The sequence below is a fragment of the Oxyura jamaicensis genome, chromosome 6, assembly GCF_011077185.1.
Source record: "Oxyura jamaicensis isolate SHBP4307 breed ruddy duck chromosome 6, BPBGC_Ojam_1.0, whole genome shotgun sequence".
NCBI lineage: Eukaryota > Metazoa > Chordata > Aves > Anseriformes > Anatidae > Oxyura > Oxyura jamaicensis.
The window spans coordinates 25,827,047-25,850,204 of NC_048898.1; the positions used below are offsets into that span (position 1 = coordinate 25,827,047).

The 23,158-nt window shown below is 46.9% G+C and overlaps 1 protein-coding gene across 1 annotated transcript in view; it reads left to right on the top strand.

The window, feature by feature from the left end:
• SHOC2 (SHOC2 leucine rich repeat scaffold protein) overlaps positions 1-23,158 on the top strand; it is a 66,070-nt gene continuing 42,912 nt past the window's right edge. The window contains exon 1 of the mRNA XM_035329818.1: positions 1-190. The gene's annotated coding sequence lies outside the window, so the exon portion shown is untranslated. The remainder of the gene's footprint in view (positions 191-23,158) is intronic.

The window sequence follows — 23,158 nt, forward strand, 5'->3', positions numbered from 1 at the left end:
GCCAAGATGGCGGCGGCGCCGTGACCTGGAAGCCGTCGGCCGGGCCGCGCCGCGCCGCGCCCGCCCCCGTGGTGCGGCGGGCGGGAGGGCCGTGGGCGGGGAGTCCCGTGACGGCTCGGGGCGCACGGAGCGGGGCCGCCGGGGCCGGGGGGGTGCGCAGAGCGCCGCGGGAGGATGGCGGAGCCGCACGGTACGGCACCGGCTTACCGGGGAGCGGGCACCGGGCGGCGGGGCCGGCTGCGGGGCGGCGGCGGCTGACAGCGGGCTGGGCCCCGGGGAGGCCGCGGGCACAAAGGCGGGGAGGGCCCCGCACGGGGCTTGCCCCCCCCCCCACACCCCCCGGAGCTCCCGAGGCTGCGGCGGGGTGAGGGGGGCTGCGGCGGGTGGGGGGCGCCATGAGGGGATATGGGGGGATGTGAGGGGATTTGGGGGGGTCCGGATCCGTGGGGGCGCCGCGGCGGGGTGCTGAGCTCCTCCGTGCCGCGGCGGGGTGGCACTGCCCGGAGGAAGGGGGGGAATAAATAAAGAAAGGAGGAAGCCCAGCCTCGCCGCCTCACCTCTCCTCCTGCCCGGCCCCGCGGAGGAGCTGGGGGGAGCGCAGTGACCCCGTCACCCTGCGTGCGCTGCCCCAGCCCGGCCGGGGGGCCCGGCCTGCGCCCCTCGCAGCCACCGCGGCGGCTGTGGGGGAGCCGGGCGGGCAGGCAGGGTCCCCTTCCAGCGCTCAGCGCCTTCCTGCGGTGCCCGGGATCCAGAGGTGGCCCCGAGGGAGCCGAGTGACAGCTGCCCGCGAGTACCCGTGGCTCTGGAGCTTGGTTTCGCCCAGCTCTTGGCGTCTGTCCCTGCGAGGTGGTTAAAAGGCTCTGGTAACCTGAGGTAAGGTGAGCGGCTGCGTGTGCTGCCTACGAGCAGCCTGAGCCGCGGAGAAATTCGGCGGTGCTGAAGTTGCGGGGAAGCGCTGGGCTCCTCGGCCCGCCGGGCTTCGTCAGGAGCAGGTGTGGGAAGGGAACACAAAATCGCCGTGTGGGACAGAACAGACACAAAGCGCTATGGTATCAATCGCAATTTTAGAGGGATGCATCTGAGATGGGGCTGTGGGAGCCTGCGTTTTGTGCACTTCTGCACGTGTGCACGCACAAAGACACTTTTGAGGCAGAATAGTAAAGATGAGGAGTTGTAGTGGTGTGTATTGTCATGGCTGCAGCAAAGATTTCTGCGACTGCTGAAATACAAATTAAACTGGTTTTGGTAATTAGATTCAAGGTTTTAATTTTCTGCTGTCTACTTGTTTGTACAGTCAGCTTTCTACTTATTATTTTCCCTTTTTACCTTCCAAACTGTTTTTTCTTTATACATCTCGCTAGGCGTTACTGGGAGCTTCTATTTATAAAATCAAGGGCTTAAAGTAGGTGGTGGTCAAATTAAGTCACACTTATTTACAGCCATATTTCAGGCATATGTTGTATGGTGATCTTGATATAATCCTAGCTTGGTTTTGGGAAAGATTTACTGTATCCTATGAATTTATTAATACTCTGTTGTGCATACATTTTAATTTTAGTAACACCCTTATCCCCTTAATTCCTTTTGAATGATTTGGGCTTGACTGTCTTGGTTTTCTATGTAATTATTCTTTGTTCTGGGTGAGCAAAATGAAGGGTTATTTTCATAATTTGAAGCTGGATTCCTTTTAATTTAGGCTAATATTTGTAAGTCATCAGGATTTCTGTACGTGTGGCAAGGCAAAACACGTACATTGGGCAAAACTCGTGTTATGTATAATGTTGTAATGCGGAGAGATGATTCCAGACAAAGCTCCCTGCACGTCCACAGCCTTCCTTTGAGGAATACGAGGCATCCTCAGCGAGGATGCTGGCTCCTGCCACGTCCATCTCTCCCGTGCTCTCTAGAGATGTTAAACGCCCCCCAGGTTTTTTTTCCCAGGGGTGATGGTGAGGGTAGGGTCTGTAAAGAGCATCGGCGGCAAGTGGCTGCCGTTCCCGGTGTAGCTTTCCCTTCCCGGTGCTCGACGAGATGTCCGTGAGGCAGGAGGTGCTGGGAGGGGCGTTCCTTTGTTGTGGTGACACCGATCGCCCCGACGGGTGTGTGCTCCTCCAGGAATTTCGTACCGTGGCTGGGATTCCTTCCGAGGATGGATATTTTCTCTGTCTGTCTCCATGCTCTCTTAGCTTTTGTACAGGGGTGAATTTCTCCGGGGACTGCCGTGTGTGTGCCTTTTAGGAAACCCTGGGATTTATTGTTGCTTGGCTGTGGCTTTCTAGAAACGCGTGTTGCTGCTAGAGTGGAGTGTGGCGATCCTGCTCGTCGCCGTGCGGGCCGGCTGCTCCTCGCTAGTGTGCAACGCCCGTGAAAGAGGTGCAGGCGTGTGTTTGTGTGCCTGCGTAATGCTCATGCATATTAATCGAGTCAGGGCCATAAAAGTATCTCCTGTTTCTTCTGGCTGAGAAGATCAAATTTGATCTGTTCTTGATCAGGCTGAGGAAGCTGTGCAAATAACCGAGCTCCCTTTTGGGATGATTTGGGCAGGCGATAAGGAGACAAAACTGCGCTGAGGGACCTCAGATGTAGTATTGCTGCGGAGAATTTGGGTAGGTGCTAAAAATGAGCCGTTTCTCTCTTCCAGTGGGTTTTCCTTCCTGTCTGAGGAAAGACGAAAACTTGCGTGTCCGTGCGTGCGCCTGAAAGACAGCTCTGCCTGCTCTGCCTCCGCTCTGGCCCTGCACAGACCCCACTGCCAGGGCCCGGACCCAGCCTCGGACCCGCTCCTGGGTGAGCAGAGCAGGGCCGGAGCTCAGGCAGCCCGCATCCACCCCGCCTGGCCCTCTGCCTTTCCTACCCCAAATCATTCGAGGCTCCTTGCTTGCTCGTGTTTTTTCTCTTTTGTGGGACAGCTTTGGGGATGCTCTTCTAAGCGAAGCGCTGCTTGCTTTTCTCTGTCACCGTAATACCTTCTATTTATCTTTATTGCAGGCAACTCTGCATCTTGGAGGAGGTATTTCGGTCTTCTTCTGGTGGGTTTGTGTGTGCGAGAGGGAGGGAGAGAGAGGGCTGGGGAGGACGCTGTAGTGAAGATTAAACAGCCAGTTGTAGCTAGATTGTAGAGATAAAAAGAGCCCTTGTTTACATTAAAATTGGACTGCCTGAGACATATTGGAGTCTGTTTCATACAGTAGTCCTGGTGTGTTACAAAATCTCCTGAGATAAAATGTAACAGGTTGTATGAAAAGAGGGAAATGTTTGCGATATTACCCATTGACCTTAATTTGCCTTTTTCTTTTTTTTCCTGCGTTGCTTGGGCTTGGCTGTGTTGTGAAATGCAAACAGCGTGCTATTAAATCTGGGTGTTCTCTGACACTGAGTTTTGCTCAGGAAAGGCATTTGGGGTATAGCAAAGCGACGATCTCTCGCAGAAAGAGGATTTTAATTACCGAGGATTTTTCCATCACTGACCCCCTAGGTAATGGATATGCCCTGTAATTATGCAGTGTTGATTTCTTTTTTAAAAGTAATCCAGTTCCACACAGTTAATTTTAGCCTGGTTGAGGGTGGCTGCAGTTGAAGCTCTTGATCTAGGAGAGAAATGCGGGCGTGAAGCCTGTCCCCATCTAGCGCTGTGGCCGTGCTGATGAGCGTGAGAATACGGGAAGAGGCTGGGAACTGGCGTAGATAAACACTGCTGTGTGTGGTCACACAACTTCTTAAAACAACCTGCCGTGCCTGCGCAGCTTTTAGTGATGCTTTACTGGAGGTGAACGTGGAGAGGCACAGGACGGCCTTGACCACGCTTGCTTTTTGGCTTCCCTGCGGAAGGACAGCCGGCTTTCTGAGCAGATGTACGTACACCAGATCCTAATTTGCACACCCACCTCCCTTTTCTTTACAAAAACCGCTATGCCCCAGGAAGGTCTGTGGCTGTTTGCTTGCCAGTCTGTTTGGTGCGGCCCACGGGCCCTGCCTCTCCAGGCAGGGGGCTGGGGCTGGCTCCTACCTTTGCCATGCTCATCTTCCCCCTGCTTTCCTCCCTGGAAGTGGTCTACGGGGGAGCAAGAGGTCCAAGAGGTCCGAAGTGATCCACAAGAGGGTATTTCCACGGAGCCCTGATGATGCCATAGCTGCTGTATCCAGTTCAGGGGAGCTGCCTGCCCTGTGGTCGGAGGCTTTTTGTTATGCATGCATCCTAATTGTTCTTTCTGCTGGCATTGTGCGGAGACTGGAGGGGCTGGGCACCAATGCAAACAGCTCTTCTGGTACCTTGTGCATTTGCATTATAATGGCTGCATAAATATTGCAGCACATCTCAGTTCACCCTCTCGCTGCTTTGACTGCCATGCTTTAAAACAGGCTCGCTCTGTGGCCTGGATCCTGCTCGTGGCTGGGGTTGCTTTGGAGAGGGGTTCTGGAACACGTCTTTATTTACATGGCAAAATCCCTCTGTGATGCTGAGGTGCAGTTTTACCTTACCCACGTTCTGGTCTCCCACTCCTTCAGCCCACAGGTTGGTGCAGCCGCTCAGAGAGAAACAACAACAAACCCCACCAAAACCCCACGACCTCAAGCAGTTAAGCAGTTTTTCACCAACTATTTCTAAACTGACTATATTTGGGGTTGCAAAACATGTTTGCTGGAGACTTGGTCTTGCATTTATTCTATTTCCAGAATGCCTATAGATGTCTGTGGGAATGTTTTATTCATGAGGAATGCAAAATATTGTGCCACCATTGTTTTGGTGCTGAAATGTTCCATGACTTATGACTAACTTTACCAAAACCACCCTAAATTTCCTTTGAAAGTGTCGACACGGCGATGTGACTGAAACCAGTGCCTGTTTTTGGGAACTGGTGGCACATCGCCATCGCCTACCTGTCATAAGTGTGCTTTACAGAGCTGTTAACCAGAGCAGTGAGTAGTGACACTTACCTGACTCGCAGCCATTAGTAGGTGCCCAGTGACCCTTTTTTAATCATTAAGGGCTTGAATTCACTGCATGTAGCCACAACCTTGTTATTACCGCGTTGTGCAGATTTAGGGGAGGGTGATGTATTGCACTAGTACTTGGGTTTTTTGGCCTGTCAGCTGTGGTCCCAGCGTTTGTTCTGTCTGACATGGTTTAGTTTGCGAAGGCTGCAGCAAGAAAGATGTTGAAATCAAACGGGGCTGTGGTCTTTGTCTTTTTAATTTGGTTCTGATGCCAGTAGTTTGTTGCTCTTTCTCTTTGCTAAAGCGGCAGTAGTTGGTTAGGTAGCTGTTAAGATGAAGGACCCTGTTGTTGGAACTGAAGTCAGTGCAGTTTTCTGAAACAGCAAGTGATGCTGTTGCAAGAACCCCTAAGCTTGCCTGGAAGCTGCATAGTCATTGACTTGGGCGTTGCGTGTCGTGCTGCAAACAGCGTAGTTAGTGCTACAACCCAGCTTTTTAACACTTACAGCGTCAAAAGCTTGTGTTTTGTCTAACAGAAGCTTAGAGGAAGTATTCCATGAACGCAGAAATACAAGGTTAAGTAATTAACGTTGTGAAAGAATAAAAATCACAAAACTGACACCTTCAGATGTAGAATGCTTACACCGTACGTGGGCTTGCGTTTTTGTTACCCATTCGGTAGTGCAGATCGTGTCGGTTCAGTACTCCAAAGAACATTGGCAAAACTTCAGGATTTGCTGTGGTATTTCGATCTGTGCTTTCATTGTTTCCATCCTAATAGGAGTCGGTATTAAATCAAGAAGTTGAAGAGGTGGCTTCTGACAGTTTAAATGGTCAGAGCTCTCTGTTGGTCTGTCGTCTGGTGTTGACTGGGAAGGAAAAATAAACACATCTATTACTTCCAGGAAGAATTGCCTGACTGGCAGCCAAAAAGGACCAGGGCCCGGTATTTACTCACAGACAAGGTGCAGCAATGATCGTGGAAACTCAGGCTTTGCTCTGTTCCTTCCTCTAGTCTGTGTCCCAGTCACCTAAATGCCGTGGACCAGGGGGCTGCTCTCTTTTCTGCTCCATGTGAGGCTTCTCTCCTGTGGCCGGCCGTGATGGCAACCTGTGAAATTGCAGCGTGTGGACTGTCCGGTCTTGTGGATAGTGAGATCTTTCCACTGCTGTATTTTTTTAATGCTGGAAGTGAGGTTATAATCTGGTTTGTAATACATAGCACTGATCGTGCTTATTTATCATTGTCCTGGGAGGAAGTTTTCATGTGTCAAAAAGAAACCCAAATTTAACCGTTGCATATATATACATATATATTTCTGGAAAGAAAGAAGGCATTCAGAATGGCACTAAGTTAAAGCTTGTATAGCAGTGCAGTGAAAGTCTTAGTAAATTTGTAAACAATTGGCCAAACGACACACGGTGCACCTGCAGGTACTGAGTTAAGAGCGTTGTGCTGTGACAGGGTTCAGGTTAGTAACTAAGCTTCAGTCTTATTTTATCATCGTGTTATATCTAATCCAGCAAAATACTGGAGTTTATTTTCATCCTCATTTCAAAAACAAGCAATCCAAACCCCACCAATAACAACAAAACACAGAAACCCAGCCTATAATCTCTCCCTCTCTCCACACAACTCAACAAGGGAAAACCCTGGTCAGCCCTTGGAGAGTAACCCTCATCCTCTTCGTGAGGTGAACTGCTGTACTGCTGAACTCCTGCTGACAGTTCTCTGCTTTTCGGCCAGGGCTTCTGTATTCCCTTCCCCCCGCCTCGAGTCAGCCGCTGCAGAAAAGCAGAAGCACGCGTTTCTTCTAATTGTGAGGGATAACCACGCCGAGAGGATTCTTCACGTTTCCCTGCACGCTCAGTTCTGCTTAGAAGTGTTCAGTTACGTGGAGGCGCGGCGGGTAGCAGAGAGAAAATGACTTCACTAGCAAACTATACGGCTCCTGGAGGCATCAGGTGGCCAGATACGTAAACACAATTACACAGCAGTCTAAAATAGGTCTTCATAAAAAGAAGTAGTTTGAAAAAGCGACCTCCTGAACGAGGAAGTCAGGGGCTACCAGAGAATCCATCTCTGTAGTCCTGCAAAACGCTGATGGTAGCGGAATAGGAAGGACTGGTAATGGAAACCCATCCTGCTCTTGCTCATGATGCTACACTTGGAGTGCACGAGCTTTGGTTTTGCTGTTTCGTGTGGATTGATTGTACAAATGACTGTACAATCAAAGGCTTTAAAAGCAAGAAAATTCCTATAAACTGTGCAGGCTGGAGTGATTTGCACAGTTTTCTTATTGAAGGGATGAATGGGTTAAACGAAGCCTTAGTTCAAATGTGCTCGTTAATGTGGCAATTTCTTTTCTAATATGATTTAAAATTTAATGCCTATGCATATTGTACAGTATTTGCAAAACCTGAAGTATTTCTTATTAAAGGGAATTTTATATAAGAGCGGTTACATGAGCTTCAGTGAATTTCAGGTTTTGCTTTACCTGTTTTCATGAGAGGGGAAATTTCTGCTCGTAAATACTATGAATTAAGATACATGGGGACTTGCGGTTGTGCAGCAAATTTTGTTCTGGCAAGTTCCCCTAATTCCTTTGAACTCCTGTTCAGCGTGCAGAATAAGGCAGATTTCAGGCTATCGTATTTGTTCTGAGTGTGGTGGGCTACATATTTGGCTTTTTTTGAACATTCAAACAATAGTTTGGCAGCTTTCTTGATAGCATATTGTGTGTGGCAGGCCTAGTTAGGAAGGAAACAGAAGTTGAAGTATTATAACCACGAGTTGTAAGTCACCAAATAGATACAACAACCTGGATTTTTATTTCACGAATTCATCCATAAATGTATTCTCTGTGCTTTAGGGGCACCATTAGGAACACCTTTACAATAGTAATTTGTCACCCCTCTTACTTGTCAGAAGTCTTCAGAGGAGTGTTGGTAGTTGTCCCTTGCATGTCAGCTGTACGCTGTTTCGTTTTTTAGAAACGTTTTTGCACTCCAGCTCTCTGGAAGCCCCCGGCCGTACCCACCCAGACAGCGAGGTTTCACTTGCATGCTGTCACTGCGGCGTTATGTTTTCTTCTCCTCCTAAACCAAGATGCTGGTTATTGAACCAATTAGCTGCTGGGTGCAGGCCAGAACTTTCTCCTGCAATCAGAATTAATGAATAAACAAATTACCCTGGGAAGCTGTCTGTTCTCCACGGGCAGTGGCAGTCAGTCCGTGACGAGAACATGCTTTGCGTCCCGCAGCGAACCTGCCTGTGCGCTCGCCCCTGTCCGAAGCGATGGGGTGAACTTCTGAGCAGGGATCACATGTTTGCATCATGTATTTGCCGGTATGTCTGTCTTGGCCCGTTTTTGAACCCCTTCCAGCTCTTCTGCAGCAAGCAGATGGGATGCATACGCCTTCATTAACAGGCAGTTAACTCCGCTGGTATGACTGAGTTTCCATCACGCTCTGGGTCTCTGCCTTGGCTCTCGTTGCGTTCCAGCTCCCGCTGTTTGTTCTGCTCTCTCTAAGAAACTGGTGTAGTAGTGTTACATGCTCCTGCCCTCCTGTGGCAATGAAAACCGAAATGTTTTTCTCAAAATCGGGTTGTGTAAAAATAAAAGAGAAAGAGATGAGAATAGGGAACCAGTTTTCCTCTTCTGCAACAACTTCTTGCATATCTCAAGATGCACGTTGGCTTTTGCTGCACTGTTCTGCTTCAAAAGCGCACACAAAAATCAAACCAAACTTGCTGTTACAGTACCAAAAATATCTTGTAGGCTTTCATGGCTTTGAATTGACCTTCTGACCTTTTCCTGTGATATGCATGCTATCCCTTGTGCACTAGAATGAAGAAGCCAGGGTGCAGAAGTTACAGGGAAGCTCATGACAAGCAGAAATGGAGACTCGATGCTGTGCCTACCCGCTGTGAGCTGGTGGGAGCCTGCGTGGCTCACCCCAAGCCAGGACCGAGGTGGGTTACAGCCAGCTCCCCGCTGCCGCCAGGACAAAGTGGGTGCCAAACAGCTGCTGCCGTGAAATGTTTGCCAGCAGTTAGAGCCACGCAGTGATGTGCTGCATCTCTGGGCGTGTGGTGTGGTGCCTGAAAGGGTCCTGAGGTGGCTGTGGTACATCCATAAGTGACTCCTGGTTTGGGCCAGGTTAGGAGGTGTGAATTTGGAGCATGAAAGCTATTCCTTGTAACTGCTTGTATGCATTCCCTCATCCCGGAGTAATGTGAGTTACACGGCCTCCATTCGTGTTGACCTGGAGCGTGTGCGCGCATGCCCAGGCTTTGTGCGAGTAACTGGTATGTGTGAGCCTTCAACCATCAAGTTACTGGTAGGGAGCCCAGCTAGATCTATAAAGCTTTCAGACAGAAGTAGAGAGATGGAGTACGGAAGGTTTGTATGGGAGTGCTAGTTCCAAAATACTGCTGGTCATTAGATTTCTGTTCAGAGAAGGCGCTAGATAAGGATGTGAGCTTTTCTCATATGCTTTTTCAATGGCAAAGCCCTGATTTGATTTTCATGGCTGGAGACGATAGGCTCCAGAGAGTTCTGCAGAGGCTGCGTGTGGTTGTAAAAGGTCGTGGGCTGAACTTCGGGTTGCTGCCCATTGAAGTGCAGAGCGTAAAATGAGCGCTCGGCCCTCTCTCTGCCTGCGAGGAGTAAGCTTTCTATCTGAGCAGCTGCTTCTGGCAGCGGGGGGTGAGGTGGGTGACAGCCTGGGCTATCTGGTTTAGTTACGAGTTTTAAATTGAAGTCAGCATTGTAGAAAGTGTTTTATGATCGAGATGAGAGACTAAGGAACTTGTTAACAAGTTCACATTTTTGCAGTTGTACTTTGATGGTTCGTCCATGTGCATGGCAGGTGTGTGATCTGTTCCTTCTCTGCAAGCCGTGCTGCTTTTCAGATACCAGGAGCACATGGACAGAGCTTGGCTGATGCTGGAAATGTTCCTTTTTGCCCAGGCTTTGACTAGTTTTAGGGGGGCTGCTTTAGTACGAGGTTTGCATTGATCCATCATAGAGATGATAATGCCACAACTCTAACTCTGATCTAATTCTGATTTTCCTTGCTGTCAAAACTCTAATTCCCAGCTATTAAGCACTGTGAGTTCTGCTACCAGCAGACCAAGGGGGACAGGTTGTACAATCCTTTTTCTTCTCCTGATGTGACCACGGGCACTTTGTATCTGAGAGCACCGTTTGGCTCTGATTGTTATTAACACACAGCTTCTAGCTCTGCCTGGTGCTTACAGACTGATGGAAATGAAATGCCTTGAAAAGTGGTGACAAATTGAAATGAGTATTTTTTTTGATATGTACACTTAAACATGTGATCGTAGGGCAGACTAATTCACCGGTGCAAGGCATTTGATTCTTTTGAATCAAGCTTTCCATTTGCCTGTGAGGTTTGCTCTTCAGCATGAGGTGTTCTCATATGCTGACGCTGGTGTAATTCTACCATTATACGTGAGCTATAAAACAAAAAGGAAGGGAGAAGAAAAAGATTATGTTGCAATGTGGTGGTTTGTGAAGCTTGCCAAATTCACTTGTGGATTGCTCCATGATTTTTTTTTCTCTGATGACATGTAGTGATCCTTGAAGGAGTGATGTGCCTTTTATGCAAGTCTTTTAATATTGGAAAAAATAGCTAGAAATAATCAGTAATGAAATGAGAGCTCCTGACATTAATAGAGGCAAGAAAGAAATTCTAACTAGAACAGATGGTGGGATTTTTGGCTCCATTCAGATTTGTTCTTTTATCTCTTTTTAAACTATTTATTTATTTATTTAAAATAAGACTTGAAGAGTTGAGCATGCTCAATGGAACCGTCTTGCTCTCTAGAAATGTTGGAAACTTTCCCCCCGTGTTTAGGGACACAGGGCTGGACACATCCCTTAAGCCAAGCGGTGTTCTGTTGGTTCGGTGGCTGAAGAACTGGACGGGAACTCCAGGAGGTGCTGGGGAGATGGTGGGATACGGCTGTGCCTTCTGCTTCTTGTTGGTGTAAGATTTTCTGAGACATTTTAATTACTAGATTATTAATTGTTAAATTTCCGTTAAAGTACAGATTTTAATGGCTCAACCCACTTAACCAAGCACAATTGTATTTTCTTCTAAGTCTTCAACTTCATTTTTTTTGCGTTAACGAAGGCGAACAGCTGTGCTTCCTACCATGGGCTCTTTAGTGGAAAGATTTGGTTGTCCGCTGTTGGGTTCATACTTGCCTTTTCTTTTTTTGAGTGTAAGGATACGTGCAAGTTTTGATATTCTTGAAAATATTAAAAAACAAAACCACAAAAACAAACACCCCCAAAAAAACAACACAACATCAACAACACTGTACCTTATCTGAAACAGAAACATTTTACTCTCAATTTACTTTAGCACTACAGTAAATAACCTTGGTTCACTGTTGATTGAGTCGCTTCTGAGAGTAGCTCTTCTGTTCTGTACCTGCGTCTGGGAGCTGTTCGTAAGTATAGGAACTGAGGTCCCCAGAATAGTGATCAAATATAATTACTATTTGCAACTAATTCTGATCCCAGAGGGGAAACCCAAATAGTTGTTTCTTGCCATAGGGGTCTGTAAAGGCTCGAGTTTTATAGTATATTGGGTTTTGTAACAGTATTTAAAAAGGCTTGTGACAGTAAATAACAGAATTCAGAGAGAGATCAAACTCGAATGAATCGGTGCTTAGATACTTGTTTCTCTCTTTGCCAACCTTACGTTGTGGGGCAGGTGAAGCAGACGTCTTCTTGCTTTTTCTGCTCTCGCCCAGGTATTGAAAATTTCACATTGGCGGTGGTGTGCGCAGACATCCAGCGTCTGATTTATGGTCACATGAAATCTGTAAGGGTTTTTTCTTACACAACCCCCCAAACCTTTTCAGTTTAGTTTTAAAACACGTAGGTTTTTTGTTTTGTTTCTGCTGAAGTTATTTTACGGGATCTCTGTCTTGATCTGATTCACACTGAAAAATGTCATCTGCTTGGTGGTGGAAGGCGGTAAGTTCTGTTGCATTTTTAGAGATTTTGTTTCTGTGTGACATTCAAGCTTTTGTCTCCCTTAGCAGCTTCATGTGTTGGGTGTGCGAGCACGAATATTCCGTCCTGGCATGCAGGGCAGTGGAGCTTCGTAGCCATCCACAGAATTGGCCTGAGGGGTACATCAGGGACTCCTCTTTTTGGAAGGGGAGGTGGCAGGGTATTGGGGCAACAAGTGCTTCAAGCACTGAGCTTTTCCTTAGATAACCACTCTGTAGCCTCATCAGTGCTGGACACAGTAGTACAACGGCCAAAGGATGGACGTGTAGGCAGCTTTCTGGTGGGCTCCTGCAGGGTTAAGCTGTGACTGTAAATAAAAGCGAAGCAGTCGTCCCACAAAAGCATCTTGTGAAGATACCACGTTCTTCTGGAGAGTTTTAAGAGCTCTCAAATTAAAACCCAAGTTTTATTAACAAATGCTAGCAGTAGGAAAGAGGTAATATTGAATAGGATTAAGTACGCTGAATGCAGCCTGCAGGAATGAGCCTGGCTGTGGAGGGTATCGGCTGGCCTGGCTTTAGCAGTAACTTTATGTGCTCTGTTAAGGGGCTGGCTGTGAGAGAAGAGAGTGCTGGAGCAGATTCCCCAGACCTGATGTGAAGAGTTTAGGAGTTAGACAGCCCCAGATGAGCATGGGATTGAAACTCTCGGTCCTGCTTCTGACTGCCCGTCCTCCCAGCCACAGGTCAGGTTGACCCTCATGAAGATCCCTCCAGCTGAAACTTCCTTCTTTGCATCGTGTTGGGATTCGCACCTCATAGGACACTGATTTTAATATAAGCTGATTTTAGGTGTATCTTCATTTAAAGACAGAAAAGGAAAACACACTTAGAGCATTTACCTACACTTCAATACTGAGCCAATACCAAGAACTGTCAGACCAGTTACGTTACTCTTGGGCCGTGTAAGAAGTACAGAAGGCTTTGGGTTGGTAGAATTTGTGTGATACAGACGAGCAACGTTCAGCTCTGCGATGGCAGCTTCTCTTCTATCTTCCGTGTGAAGGGTGCCTGCCAGAGAATGAAAGAAGGGGAGAAAGGAGGAGCCGTGGGGGAGCGGAGCTGCCCCCGTTCGCACCACCTCGTGTCCAAGAGTCACAGGAGCTGCAGGCTGCCAGCGAGGAGGAGGATTCATCAGACACATGCTAATCCTCCAGCCTGCAGAGGAACAAAGACTCGCTGTAGTCTGTCTGGCTCTTTCCTTGTGGCAAAGGGAGGGATCGAGAAAGGTTTGGGGCAGCACAGGGCAGCCCCACACCGGCCCCTTGTGCTTTGCTGCCAGGCAGCATGTGCTGGGAAGGGGACACTGGCTGTCTGCCCTGGGAGGGACTGGCTCCCCTGCTTTCCCTGCTCTCTGCCACCCTATGTGCCATGACTTCTCTGGTTCTGTTCCACCCCTCAGGTTGCTGTCCCTACAGGCAGCCACAGCGTACCCAGGCCTCCTGCTCTGGCTTCAGGTAAATGCTGGCAGCTGCTTCTCCTCTGCCTCTACCTGCCCTCACTCTCGCTCATCCTTTGTATTTTCCTTGGAAGTGTCATTCTGTGCCTTTCTTCCTTTGTTCCCCCCTGTTTTGAGAATGGTTGAGTGAAAAAGGAACAAAAAGGTAGTGGGTATTTGTTAATGTTGGTTAATCAGCCTCATCAAACACTTGTTTTTATATTTAGCTGTGTTTTAGCTTCTTTGTCTCTCTGTCCAGGAGCTCTTGCACTTCTTCAGGCCCTCTCCTTGCATCCTCAGGGTGTTCATTTACAAACATGCTATCCTGATTTTGAACATGTTCTGGAGCATATTGTCATAATAAAACTCGTTCAGTCCTCCTAGCAGGTTTGTGAGTCTATATTCCTTTCTGCATGTGTCCAGTACTTCTTGGGTTACACTTGTTTTGAGAAGGGCCAATTCTCTTTTAATCTGGTTGAAATGCTTGTTTGCCTCTGTGCAACCCAGAGAGGAGCAGATGTGGCTGCTCTGAATGCCCCGAATCGTCTCTTCTCAGCTCGCAGTGCCTAGAGCAGCCCTCCAGCCTGGCCAGGTACGGCACGACGTGAGCATCTGCAGGCTGCCGTCACCATCTGGGGAGGCACTGCCTGAGCTGCTGTAAAGGTGGCGTTTTTCTTAGTCATTTGTTTTATAACTTCTAAACGTTCACAGACAGCTCGGGTGGTTCCTTGCTGACTTACACATGTGTGAATGACATCTGTTTTCTGTCTGAAGCGAAGGACAATAAGCTGCAAGGCTGTCATTCATTATAAATAGGCACACAGTACAAGCTGGGTGTTTTATTTTGCTGGAGTCGTGGTATGACCTTCCAAGTAGCTCTAAGCTGTTCTGCTTTTTCATCAGTTTTTAAAAATTTCCTTTATCTTACTTAATTTATCAGAATGTGATGAGGTAAAAGGCTTCTTATGGCATGATATTTGTATGGTGGTGTTTAACTCAGTTTGTTTTTTTTTCCGTGACTTTTTTCGGATTATCATTGCTGCTACTTTCTGCTTTTACAATATACAAACCTTTCAAGCGTGCTAAAGACTGTATCGTGCTGTTGATTTTTGGCAAGCAGAAATAATGTTTTTCACTATTTCTAGTAAAAATGTCACTGAAGACCTTTTTTTTTTTAAAAAAAAAAAAGATGCCTCATCTGAACAGATTTTGAAGAATCTGCTTGGAAGGGATCACAGTGGTTTTCTTTTCTTCCCTTTTATTTTTTTCCCTTGTGAAGGAAAACATCTTTTTCCTGTGAAGATACCCAATTTATCGTGCATTTTCCAGAATTGTTAGCGTGTGACATCTTTCAATCGGGCTCCTACTTACGAGCAGAATAGTGTTCAGCTCATTAGCTGCTGGATGTCTTGACCATCAGGACAAAAAAAAAAAAAAAACACCACAAAAAACAGTTAGAATCTAAGCCTTTCACAACTGCTTTTTAATTTTATTTTTATAGTTAAGACTGGTAATTTAGGCTGTCAGGCTTTTCTTACACTCGTGTAAACCTCTAGCTAACGTTTGAAAGAATTACGCTGCAAGATTGTCCTTGTTAAACGAGATTGTGTGAAAAGCAAAAACAAAAAGGAAGGATATATAAAATCAGTTTGGAGTGACCTAAGATACCCCTCTTTCACTGACTGACAGGCTAAGTTAATTAGCATTTCATTAGCGTTTACCAGCAAAATGTATATAGGCAGGCTGCTTCTATGGCGTGGCTGGCGTACGGGCAGTTCATGACCTGGGGAGTTCACAGGCTCGTGTCCCCACAGCCGCTTAGCGGGCGGTCGTGTTGGGATGTTGGCATGGGGCTTACGGTGGGTGGGAGGGAAGGATGAGCACGAGGGGTATTCGTGGCAGGTCTGGGCTTTATGTGGATTTTCACAGGAAGGTGAACAGAGATCTCTTTTTATTCCGTGTTTATTTTGGCTTTATCCGCTGTCCCAGGAAAGAGATCTCCGGGATCATCACCGGAATCTCTAAGGGTGCGAAAGAGGTTGCAAGAAATTCAAATGTGGTCATTCTTTTTTTTTTTTTTTTTTTAAAAAGCATTAAATGAATGTCTTTTTAAGTGAGAACGATAAAAATACTATATCTAAGGGGTTATGAAAATTAAGCTTGCAGTGTAAAGCAGTCAGAATGAGCCAGGTGTGAAGAAGATGGCCTCCAGTGCTCTAGGTGGCTGTGCTTGTTGAGATGTGTTCAATGCATCTCTGATTGCTACATGCTTCTGCCTTCCTCAGGACCCCTTCACTTACCACGAAGGAGCAGGAATGCCACCCGTGCAATGATTGCTGCCTCCGTGTTTTTATATCTGGGCTCTTCATGGAGTCCCGACCACTGCTGCCCAGGCCCTTCAGCCTTCTGTCCCCGCTCTTGCTCCATCTGCGGCACGTGGCCGCCTGCCCCGTGCTTCTCGGCATGCTCGCGCTCCAGGCTGGCTGCCTGTCGGCTCTCTGCCCCTCGGCACGGCCGCTGTGACCCCACGGGGAGCACAGGAGAAGGTTTCTCAGCCGGATAGGAAGGGCCTGTTCGGCCACGGTGCATTTGACTTGCTCTGTGGGAATGCCTTATATCAAAAGAAGTTGGCGTGTAGGAGTTGAGGAGGTGAAACAGGCTCAGGGCGTATGAAATATTCAGGTCTGTGTTGCCAGAGGAATTCCTTGCAGTTTTCTTATTAGAGGTTTCAAAGTGGCCAGAAGTGGATGTGACAAAATCCGGCACGGCTCAAGACAGCTTCTTAACAGACTGTAGGTCCCTGGTGTAAACCAAGAGTACGTGGTAGGTGTCATGAAAGCATGGTAGGATTATGTTCAACATGAACGAAGTAACATGCTATTAACAGCTTTGTCATAAACACCTGAACTAAATAACTTGTCTTACCTTTTCCCTATCTTCTAGGCCCTCAAGGCCACCTCCCCCTCAAAAAAAGAAAAAGAAACAAACCAAAAAAAAAACCACATTGCCGCCACCACCCAATGGGAAAAACCAAACAAACGAAAACCTTCCCCTTCCCTCCAAGAGTAAACATCAGTTTTGAGGAGTGAAGTCTAAAAAAGTTCAGTGTGGTTACAAGAGCCTTTACCACAGAGCGCTGGCTGCATGTAACTATATAGAGCGCTACCTGAGTCACCTGTAATATGCATGGATTTGCTTAAATAGTATTTGACTGCTTCATGCCATTTATCTTTAATTCTGTTTTGCTCTTGGGGGAAAACATTTGAAAGCTTTGAAAAAGCCTTGGGAGCAATTTTATTCCGCATCACCTTATCACGGTGTATAACGAGCCTGCGTTTGTGTGGTGCTGCTAATTTGGGAGGTTCCCCAAGGTCTTTCCAGGCTGCTTCCCTCTCTCCAGCCGAGGCTAAGCACCATTTCACGCAGCGCTGCAGGACGCCGGGCTGGCCTTTGGGACGGGGAAGCTGCTCGACCACGTGCGGCCAGGTAAGGGCAGGATGGGACTGATGCAGAACCCCAAGGCAGGGGGAATTGCGCAGGCACAGCGCGCTTGGCGTTAGAAATACGTGCAGCAGATGCTGACGAGAACTTGGCTGGAGAGCAGCCCCGGACTGCAGGGAACACACCAGGTCTCGCTGGCAATTCCTGGTTCTTGCATCTGAATGAGAACGCTTGGAAGGCAGAAGTGGTCCGTCACACCGTGCTTAGGCAAGTGTTTGCTGGAAAACAAGATCAGGATGTTAGGAAGTACATTCTGAGGCGTAGCAGCTTCTTTTTTTCTCTTTTATCTGTATATTAACTTGGCCTGAACCAGTTTGCTTTGACCAGGTATAACACGTGTCTGAAATGGTCAGGTAACGAAACCAAACAAAACTGCAATGCAATCCTGCACAAAACACTAGTTCTGCGATAATGGGGGAAGGTGTGTAGATCTTCATATCTGTTTTATTTTTCACTTAGAATATTCTGAATTTGTGAAGTTTTGCTTCCCCGTATTATTTAAATATATAACGTAAACTCCTTGAAAAATGTCCTCCTGGAGGAAACAACTCCAGCTCGTCCTTGTGCAGTTTTAAAATAAATTTTATTTTTATTTAATTTAGTTGTAATGAAGCAGAAATGTACGCTTAAATAGGAGCAAATTTGATTCCGATTGCGGTCGTTATCTCTTCTCTATGAGGAATGCCAATCTTTTCAAAGAGATTTATTTTTTGAGAGCAGGTTAGCTGCAAGATATGCTAATGACTTAGAAAACTGAGGAGATTTATAATTGGAAACTTGTGGGTAAATACGTGGCTTTTTTTTTTTTGGCTTTACCAGACATTGTGTATCTTCCAGACTCATGTATGTTGGTTGGAAAGTAAATCTTCCTGCATATGTCCATTTCTGTCCTTTAGTTATATTTAAACTAGGTGTTCAAGGAAACAAATCCAGACTTTTCTCTTTTCTCTTAATTGAAGATCCAGAACTGCAAATAATCTGAGCTAGAAAAACCATTACCAAGGGCCAGGCTTGGCGCAGTGAGGAGCTGCCATATGTAGGCACTGTGGCTTTGGCTCTCGGTGTTCTGTGTTCCAGCAGACATCGTTCCTTTTCATCTTCAGAATTATGTTAAAAGTGCCTTTTAAGTTGATTTTCAGATGGGCTGTTTTCCTAGCAGAGAAACCCTCTGCAAAGGGATCTTGTGACTTGCAGTCACTAATTATGGTCAGAAAATGCAAGGACTGAGACTCATCCAGCACTGAACTCTGCGAAATGGTCCTAAGTATTACATAAAAGTGTGGTGGAGAAGAGGAGCAAACTTACTGGATCTCATTCAGAGCTGAAATGAGAACTGCTACGTTAACCAATAATTTCGCTTTTCTGCTGGGTAACTGCGTTGCTGGTAGAAGGTTGGGTAGGATGCTACCCTCAGCTGTAATAGGGAAATGTCTGTGTAGCTGGGCTGGGATTTAGCATGTGGCTTGTCCCTGTTTCTGTAAGAGCAACGTAACGTTAGGAGAGAATCTCTTACTCCGTCGTTGCTTTGTGTGTTTACTTTCTCTCCTGCCCGTCATTCTTGTTTTGTCTCCTGCTTGGTTGGTTTGTTTTGAGATGTTGCCTTTATTGCTCAGAGGAGATGACGGATAAAAGAAAAACACTTGATGCTGTCTTAGAGCTTGCACCATCACCTCTGGTGAGACCGGTGACATTTTCTGGGGAGTCTGTGACGGAGCAGGGAGTTCCTTTGTTCCCAGGAATTGTGGAGGGACCCAAAATGGGCCCTTCTCTGTGCTGCGTGCTGGTAATAACGTGGTGGAAAGTAAGATTTTGCTGCAGCAGAATGCTCTGTGATCAAAATAGGGTAATAGGTAGATTCTGCCACGCGCTTGTGTGGAAGGTGGTGTATCACTGCAGGTGCAGAACTTGTATAGCCGTGAAATAAAATAGCGTACAGGTCAAGGAGCTGCTGGTTTATGCTTAACTGTGTCCCAGTCTCTATTGATTTAATTCATTCTGGTTTTGTTCTTGGATTTCCCTAGAGCCACATCCATTTTGGATCACCTGTTTTTAGGCACGTCTAGTTATCAGGACCTATGCTAAGGTGAGGAAACTTGCCTTACCGAGCAGGTTTCAGTTTTCAAATTTCACGTGTTACGCGGGATTGGGCTGCCTGCTGATCCCACAAGCTCCCATGGAAACAGAGAGATGCAGCCTGGTAGGTGCGTGCTGGGGGACCACACATGCAGGAACTCCCTCTTCACAGCTGGAAATAGGCTGCCTCAGGGAGTTAGCAAGGTTCTCTTAGAGTCTGTTTCTACAGACACATGAAGCGGTACAACTTGGCCAACAACTGGGGTTGGTTTTCTTTCTGTAAAGGAGAAAAAGAGCAAATGCTTCATAAAAACAACGTTGGAGCATACAGCATGAATCACAGTAATACATACATGTTTGTATTTGCTAGATGTGCTCAAAGGCAGGGCACAAAAGATTATTTTTACCACCCGGGATCTTAGGGTGGCGGTGACTCTGTCTGCTAGCATGTGACCTTTTTGTCGTGACGGATCTGGACTTTGGTGTGTGACATGGCAGCACCCGCAGAGATTAGGGGATGAAAGATGAATTCAAAAGCTTTGTAGGGGACAGTAACACCTATGCTCCTATGTCTTTGCTGCGGAATCGAGTGTTGTGTAGGAATCTGGAAAGAGATGTCCTGGAGGTTGTGCCTGATTCTTGCAGTTCAAGGTGCTCAGCATCCAAACACCTCGTGAGGCTGACTTGCTCATAGCGGCGTAAGCTATAAATGCACGTAGATTTGTAATTATGTGCTTACAGTTACAAATTTGTCTCCAGATTGAAGAAACCACAAGTAAAACATAAGCAAGCCTTCAAAAAATGGCCCGGTTGTTGGCCCTGCCCTGTTGTGCAGTCTGTGCAGTTGCTCCCTGCACCTCCAGGCTTTGTTGGGATGCCAGATCAGGTCCTGCTCAGCTCTTCTGCAGCTAGCAGGCAGCGTGGTCTTGGCTGCGGTCCTCTGGCAGATGAAGATATCCGAAAGGGCTTAGCGGGCTGTCAGGCTCCGTGCCCGCTCACTTACCCAGCTCCGCAGCACGCAGGCTGCTCCCTCCGTGCGGGAGGGGATTAGGGGCGAGCGGGGCCATGGGCAGATGCACTGAGATCAGGCGAGATGGGCAGGCAGTCTGCAAACTACCATCTGCTGGCTGTTCATCTACGGGACCGAGATGAATTTAATGGCCTGCCTTCTCGACAGAGCCATCCAGTTGGCATGCACCCCATGGCAGCGTTACACCGCCGCTCGCAGTCCTGAGCTCCGAGCTGAAGGAGATTTCTGCCCAAAGAAGGAAAACACGAAGTGTCTGGCCGGCACGTCCTGGGAGCATTCCTTTTGTCAGATCACTTTTGTGATCTATGGCTACGTGATGGCTAGCCGTTCTCCTGCTGCCTCCGAGCCTCGGAGTGAGGTTTGCGTTTGAAGGAGTAACGCGGCCGCTCGGTGACTGAGTCAGCGCTCTGCTCCCGGCTGGGCGGCCGCTGGCTGCAGCAGCAGGAGCTCAGCTGCACTCACACTGATGAAAGCTCTGTGGGTCAGATGGCTGAAGCTGGTAAATTGTAGGAGAGAATTTGCTTTGTTTGCAAGTGGCTACTTGGCTTCGGCTTTTGGGGTTTTGAAATGAAAGTAGTGACCATCGCTTTTTGCATATGTGGTATTGAGAATGGAAGGTCTCTGGCTAAACTTTGCGTTTCTTCCATTGCTTATTTGTGTGGTAGTGCACTATGTAATGTTTGTGAGATATCCCACGCTATCTTAAGTAAAAGTAAGTGCTTTTAAGAAGTACCTTTCTTAAAGTTGTTTGGATGTGCGCAGGTGTTGCTGCAATTCCTAGATAGCGTTTGAACTCTGCCTTCTTGTTAAAAGCCACTCAGGTCTGACCAAGAATTTCCTCAATCAGAATTGCTGCACTTACCTTTATATTATTATTGTTACGTAGTGGAATCATAGTTTGCTTACTCTGGAGTGTCAGAGTGAGCTGATTCCTTATTTCTTTGACGTGGTTAATGCTCAGTGATCCTCACCTGTGATTTGGGTTGGAAAGCCCAAGCCGTGCCGTCTGCCTCTGGGTTAAGTTTAGTACAACCGGAATAAAGAGAAAAATCATTCTTGTTCCCTAAGATAAAATTAGACATGTAATAAGGCATTTTGAGTTTAAACACAGGCCTTTAGGCCTCCTGCTACATTATAAAATAAGTAAAACCGGATTTGATTTGGGTGTAATGTATTAGGCTTTAGTGAATACAATGCCTTAATTTTTCCTTACTCTGGGTACGTGATGTACCTGTGCTTTGAAGCACCTGTTTTGCCTGCTGAAGCACACAACAGGAAGCAGCAGTGTTTGAGCGGTGCTGCAAAGTGACCGTTCTGTAAGGTAAAGTGCTGCGGTGGCTGCTCCGTGGTAGAACGGACTCCTGCTGCTTAGCCTCCTCACCTGAGAGAGAGGAGGTATTGCAGCAGCAGAAGAGGGAAACACTTCTTTCACCTAAAGACATCTTCAAACCGCTTCTGTGAACCCAGAGGACACTCAGCAACCTGTGAGCCTGAGCCTGGTGCATCCCCTGAGAGCCGAGGGACCGGCGCGGGTCAATCAGATTTAAAAGATGTAACTGGGGGAAGGCTTTGCTAAGCTGGGAGGTAATTTTGGCAGCGGATTTGTTTTGGGGAGGGGGGGTGTGGGGAAGTAAAATTGCTCTGCAGTAACAGGTAGGAGACAGTTAAGTCTTTTCACCCAGCTGCTGTTCAAGGAAGGCTGTAAGTGCTGTATCTCAGGACAATATTTTATTAGATAATGACCTGCGAGCACCAGTATTTATTTGCCAAGTTGCAGGTCATTAGTTTAGCAGTATTCCTGGAATTACAAACATTGCTGTTCTTACGTTACTGTGTTTTTTATAAAGCTCTTACTGCACAAATGTTTTGGGTTCTGGTCCTCAAAGAAGCTGAAATCTCTTTCCAATTACTTGTATACTTTACTGAGGTTTCCAGTGTGCACAAGGTGGATGTGGTACCGGCTAAGGAAGATACAGCTTAGGCTGAAATTGTTTCTGAAGCTTTGTCAGTTACAGCTGTCAGGAGAACAGCCCAGGTGTATTGATCCGCTTGCCAGGCATAAGGAAGAGCAAATCAAAATGCTGATGCTGGTTATTTATAACTATTTACCGGTATTTTTACTTACACATATATATATATATTTGGAACAGGAAAGGGATTATATTCCTTAACTTCTCTAAAAAAATGTGTTTTCCTTCATACGCTGCACCAAGCGGGAGCCTTGCTGAATTTTCCAAGATCTCCAGCACATAGCTAAATGTTTTTATGTCAATTAATATTGCCAGGAAGTCAGTTTGAACAGCACTGGAAAATGGAAGTAGTTGGCAAAACTGGCTAATTTCACTGAATTTCCTTTTGCTAAAAATATCTCTAAAAGAAGCTCTCCTTTTGAAATACAATGAGTGCTTGTTGGGCTCTAGTGTAGAATTGATAGTGACTCTTGTCCTTTAATGAAAAGGGCTTGAAAAATATGAATAACCTTTTGAAAAATATTCAGCTTCCTCTGTGCTATGTGCAGTTATGCTCGTGTCCTTCAGGAGTTTGGGTATCTGCTGAACTTTGTCTCTGAGTAACCCTGCTAGCTCGAGTGATCCGCAGCAGCAGTGACCTTTCTGTAGAGGTGCTTATGTGAAGCTGAGTGTTTCATTGTGTAAGTGCTGGTTGGATTGAGCAGAGTTGCTGTGCCAAGTTTTGGGATGGTTGAACTGCAGAATTCCTCATTGGAGGCTTTTTATTTCCCTTCCTGAAGTGCTAGTTCTGATCATTGTATGGACTAGAGAACTATTTGATTTGGAAAGAGACTAAACCACCTCAAACTACTTCGAATGTGTTTTGTGGTCTCAGGCAGTAACTAAAATCCTCAGTACAGGGATAAGAGACAGGTGCAGTACGTTTAATCGCCGGCCTTCTGTCTTTCTGGACAAGGTGTATGTTTTGAAGGCCTGCTGCACTCTGAGCTCTGCTCCCTTTTCTGTGCACTAGAGAGCTACCTCTGCCTGCTGCTTGCTTGCAAGCTGCCTGCCTCTAACATCCTTAACTTTGAGGAAGGGTTGAAATACCTGGTAGTGACACTTTGTATTGATTTTAATCCTCGTTTTTCAATTTTTATCCTTTAGTATAGGCA